Genomic DNA, 6,120 nt, shown 5'->3' with positions numbered 1-6,120 from the left:
TTGGAGATGTTGTTTTGTTCCTCCTTTTCCAGTGTCTCTTCCAGCTTGGGTTTGTTACCAACCGTTTTTGGGTATGTTGGCCACGATTTGCAGTTGTGACACTCGGGGTTTTTTTTTCGCGGGAGTTCGATAGCCTCCACTATCGTCTATCCAGTTTTGCTCGACAGCTCGCACACGTCCCAAGATTTTGATTGCTTCGCGGAACTGCAAAAAGCGCATACGCTAACGCGAAAACACCCCATCGCAAAGCCATTCGCGTCAAGTGCCGTTCGGTATTTTGACTTCTCCGTTTGCGTTGCTACTTCTTTTTATTTTGTCTACTGCTTTTGTTATGGCTGCTTTTTTGTTCCTTTCCTTTTTTTTTGTTTGCGTCCCATATCAACGATCGTGGAAATTGCAACGAGTTTGACAGCCAATTGAAAGGTGTTGCAGTGAGTGTGCAGCGATGCAAGACAAATGATCGGTTGAACGTTTTGCTTTGATGCGAACTCATCCCCGGAGCGTGCATCTTCGCTGTTTCTCTCGCAGTAGGGTGGCTTTTGTGCGGCTGGACCATGGTTATTGCTATCGCCCACCAAGCGTTGGGTTATCTTACACGGATGACTCGCGAACTCAGGAACGCATCCGCGATCCACCAATCCGTTGGATGGGCCCCACAGGCAGGATGATAATAAACTTATTTGCTATTGATTTATTGCACAAAAGCGTCTCATACCAAAATTGATCGAAGGAACGGGTAGGGAAAAGGCTCGATCCATACCCGGACAACGGACAACGGCAATCGATCGTATTGTTGATGGTTTGTTACGTTAATGACTTTCCAAAAACCAACACCGGAGCAAAGGAACGCAAACGGTTCCCCACGTCTTATGAATGCGACGGCGATAAACTTATGCTCCAACGGTTCACAAGTCGATATCAATGAGAACGTGTCTTTTTATAGTTACATTTGCTTCCTTCATAATTTCTGCAATTTGTCGATGAATTGTTCAGCATCGGTTAAATTCCATTTCGTACTTAAAGCTGCCACAAGTGCCCGTTTTTTTTTTGTTTTGTTCGGGAAGAATAACCCGGCAACAACAATAACGGCCGTAAGAGTTATGATTCGTCTTCATTCTTCCTTAATGAAACGATTGGTGGCAAATGTATTGCTTCGGCAAATGAAATGACAGGTGTATTTCGATCGAAATAGTTTAAGAGTAATATAAAATTTTGTATTTTGATAACAAAATAGTGTGATCTACTTATAAACTATCACGAATACGAAGGTTTTTTAATATAAAGTTCAAGATGAGAGTAATATTACACGAGAATAATTAATGTAGCTTATAAGAATGTAAAAATTTAGGAAAAATTATTCTTTATTCAAACCTTGATATTTTCTCAAGCACTGATAGGTTAAAAACCAAGCATTTTGTGCTAAAACTAACATCAATATATATCCTCAAAGATTTTACTGTAATCGTCCTTTATATTCCTATCACCCTAGAACGTTGACTTTAACAAAAATTGATTTTTACCACTATGCAATCTCTGAGCGACTCTTAGTACCGGTACCTGCCGCTTTATCCAAATGGCAGCACTTGACGGCAGATGAACGGCAAAGAGTTCCACTAGCGTACGCTTGAGGGTCAAGTTTAGGGGAAGTTTGCTTTGAGTTTCGAACCACCCCTAAATGTAATGTGCGATCACTCACTACCCCTTTATCGATGTGAAATAAAAGGAAAAAAGGGGAAGTTTTCGCCACACTTAAAAGTGAGACAAAAACATAGAAAAAGTATGGTGCGAGAAAAGAGCAAGCGAACACGGTATAAAGTTGACTCATTTGCATAAGTGTTGAAGGTTCCCACCAATACCATACGCCCGGTTTGGGTTGCTCACAATACTAGCGCACTGGATCATGCCATATGTATTTTGCGCTGTGTAACATTATTCTATCCAGCAGTCATATTTGACGACGAATTTAAGATTTATCAACTGCATTTATCCTTATTGGACGATGGACATTATACCAGAAATAGCATTCAAATTTTTTATGAACAGAAATGATAAGTAAGTTTAACCTATTTTACAATAAAACGGTTGATCACTATTAAACACCTAGGAACTCCAGCTTAAAAGACCGACTAATCTATTTATAAATTATGTCACATCTAACGACAGCTCAGCACCGAAATTGAGTGCACTGAGTGTTTCGAATTTCGAATCGAACAAGGACCTTTGTTGGCCAGCGAGCTAAATTCTCCATTCCCGTCGAGGGGCACACATTCGTCCTGTGCCTCGCGCGGTATGGAAGGGATAGCGAAAAGAGGGAGAGTAACGTTCCGGATGCTGTCGCTTGATGGCTGCCGCACAGAAGGAAGACACCCTTTTTACGGTAGCTCATTTTGGCAATGCTGTCACGGCGTACGAACTACGACCGCAGTTGTGCTGTTCGATCGTGTTGCACGCACCGGAAGCAATTCCGCATTTGGTGGCTTCTGCACGGAGTAAGTGAAAGTAAACGGAACCGGTATTTGGATAGGAACATCGGCAATAGTGTTGTATGTGTGTGTGTTTATTTTTAATCAACTATGATAACAGAAAAAAAAACCGAACTACCCGAAAGAATAATATTTTGTGTGCCAACGTGTGCCAACACCGAAAACTTTGGCTCGTTTGAATTTTCTAACTGAAAGTGAAATCTGAAGTGAATAATAAATAATAGTGAAGATGTGCAAAGCAAAGCCACAAAGCCGCACAATTGCATCACGGTGCGAAGAGTGCAAGTGCAACGGCCTCCGGAATGACCGAATGGCGTCAGTAAAGATAAGATAAGCCACCACTACGCATCAAGTGCGCGCTCGCCGGTGGCCCTTCCCGTACGACGTTGTTGGCAAATTTTTGTTTGTTTGTTTTGTGTTTTTATGTGTGTTGGATTGTCTGTGTGCCACGAGGAAGCCTAAAGGTGAGTTTTGCCAAATGAGCGAGCGTTGGCGCGAATCAGTCTGTGACTTACTTTTTATGGGAATAATTTTTTTATGTTGCACCTGTTTTTTACCATAACAAAAAAAAATCTCTTTACTTAGTAATTCTCACTGCACTTGGCTTATGGGATCATTAGCGATCAAAGCGCATTGAGCTTTCTGGATTACAGGGAAAAGAAGTGGCCAACCTTTTCATCCGCTTGATCGTGTTGATACAATAATGATACACATTATCAAGCGAAGCAGTACGTTAAAAGCTCGAGCGAAAAAACAAAACTTCTCCTTCTTGCAAAGGTAAAAACAAAACCCAAATTAGCCAACGATCCGACGATGCCGAACTCCCTACGGCTTGCAAAAATTGCAAAAACCTCGATTCGATCCGTTCGTTCCTGTTCCACAAGGGAACGTTGCCCGAACGGCGAATGGGAAGCAACACCACCATTCACCATTCGCATTCGTTCGATCGCGGGCCAATAAATAATTCTTAATTACAATGTTTCTTTCCCCGTGGTCGAAAACCCTCAAAAACACATACCAAATTCAGGTAAAGGATTTTTGGGAAAGGAAAGCAAAAGTCCCTTTCCGTTTTCAATGTCTAAGCTGGTGGATCGTCTTGTGCAAGGGTATTTGTGTGGAAAATTAGACGTTAAAAATGTGTCCCAGGAGAAGGAGAATTGCAAGCGGAAAATGGGACAGGAAGGGAAAAGGTTAAGACCGAATTATGTCGATGAATTATAGGGTTTTTCGTTTGAGGGATTTTGTTTCCTCTTTATTTGCGCCAAACGGAAGGATTCCGCTTAACCATGCGCACGAGCGCCCACTCGATCCAACAAGCACAAATGATGTTGCTTTTTTTAAATTTTTATATTTTATTTTTGAAGCAAGGATTTTATTCAAACAATACATGAAACTGTTCTAACTGTTATAATAAAATAATTTTCATATGTCCCATCAACCACATGACTGTTGTTTATTTAAAATCAAACCCTTGCTGCCGGGTAAAGATGGTTCAGGCAGAGAAAAACAACAAACATAAAAAAAAACGTCTCCAACCGTACGCACCAGCACTGATAGTGAGGCAAACAGAAAAAAAATAAATAAGAGAAGACAGAGTGAATACAAAATTGGACAAACCCGGTCCCGGTTCGGGTTGAAAACGATCCGTCGTGAAAACAGTGTGTACCGCCATTCCGGGAGACCGGTTAGACCGGTTGTTAGTTTTTGGGTTGTTTTCGTACGGTTCAGCGTACGTTAAGATTCGTTTTTTCTTCTCTCTTCTCTTATTTTGGGAGGCTGTATTTTTATCCCTTTCGAAAAGTTTTTTATTCGGCAGTTATTTTTTATGATACTGTTTTTAAATTTTATTTTATGTTCGTATTTATTTTTAGCATAGCGTCCTTGTTTGAATTTTTGGTGTAAAAAGTTGAATAAAAAATTAACAATATTTGCAATTATTTTTAAAAGAAAATTTTCTCCTTAAAATTATTACATAAATTACGCATTAAAATACGCATAAATCATGCACAATTTCTTCTCAGCGGGAAAAATTCCCCAACAAGCTCAACCTGTTGCTCTAAAAGTAAAACACCATTAGCTGCTACTTCCTTCTGACAAGTCTCATCAACCAGGAAGTCATCCTTCTCTTCCCTCGCTCTTGCCATTTCACTTTTGACCATCCACATCCAAATCAAACGCATGATAAAAGAGAAGATTTCGTTCTAATTAATCACCACACGTACCTCACGTGTGTACATCCATCATTTGGTAAGGTGTTTTTTTTGTTTGTTTTCGGCCGTGTGGTAAAATAGAACCCAAGCGTTGTTAAACATTGGAGACGTAAAAAACCACTACATCGCATCCTCATCGTGGCGCAACAGTTAATTCTAGTAGCGCTTGATAAAAAGTGCAACGAAACTACGAAAGTTCTCCACGCACACGACGACGACGGCACGTCGGTCTGAAGGGTGGAAACTCTCGAAAACTCATAACCACCAACACCAATGCACCGGAGACCGGGTTGGGTTGTTTTTTGGGGTGGTGTTGGAAAAGGGGGGAGGGAGAACGATAATTAATTAGCATAATGGAAGTTAGGCGGGAAGGTGGATGCAGCGCAGGCGAAAGAGATGAAGCCGCTGCGTCATCTCGTCAAGATGCGCGAAATTTTACGCCATTTCACGATCGTACGTTTTGGTTCGTACGGGAGGCAGCCGTGGCGATCGTTGCGACTGTAACAATATGTATGTGCGCAACCTATTTATATGACAGCAGCACAACAGTATCTGGCCGTAAACCCCCACATAAAATGCCACGTGTTTTTTGGGTGCATCAATGCACCAACAAATAATAATGGTGTAGTGCGTGTGTACTAAGTAACAAGTTAGGAAAAAAAGGTGTCACATAAAGGTCAATCGCTTACAAATGCATCAAATTGTGTCTTTGACCACTTCTTGGCTGCAGAGAAAAGAAAAAAAACCTTTTAACGGTGCACTCGAGATAGAAATAATTCACCACACTTTAGTGGAAGGATTATCTCATTCTGAGTAAACGCATATGATTGGGATGATAGTTTTTTATTTCTTTTATTTTTTGCAAGAAGCCAATAAACTCATCACTCATCATAAAATTCATGACTTGATGTTTAAATCGAAAACAAAAAACAAAGGGCACAACAAGCTACGCGAACAAGCAAGAAACGAAATTTATATACATTTGTGTCATCTTTAGCAGCAAACTGTTGAATTTATGCCTTCGCCATCATTTAGCCAATCGGCTGGGTGAGGCTCATCAGTCGTGTCCAGCTTGTCATCTTTGCACAGTACGGTGAGGGTTACGCTTTTACTGAGTATGATTATTATTTGCCTACCATCACCATCACCACCACCGACCGCCGGTTGCTTTTTCCTCTGGCGATCCATCCGATCGATCGTAGCTTCTCTTTTCCTTTTCTGTTTTTTTTTTTGTTCGTAAAGATTCTCCACAGTAAAACCGTCTGTTTGTATGAGCATCATTCGCCGTATCAAACAAAGAGGGAGGAGGGCAAAAACGGATGCTCGAAGCGTTTTGTGACGTGGTGACATCATCGGCACGGCTCGAGCCCGCGCGTCTAATCGCGCGGCATGGATGGTATGATTTGATGCGAGAACTAAACACACAA

The sequence above is a fragment of the Anopheles funestus genome, chromosome 3RL (assembly GCF_943734845.2).
Source record: "Anopheles funestus chromosome 3RL, idAnoFuneDA-416_04, whole genome shotgun sequence".
Classification (NCBI taxonomy): domain Eukaryota; kingdom Metazoa; phylum Arthropoda; class Insecta; order Diptera; family Culicidae; genus Anopheles; species Anopheles funestus.
The sequence above is the reverse complement of the archived record's forward strand: the minus strand, read 5'-3'. Positions refer to the sequence as shown.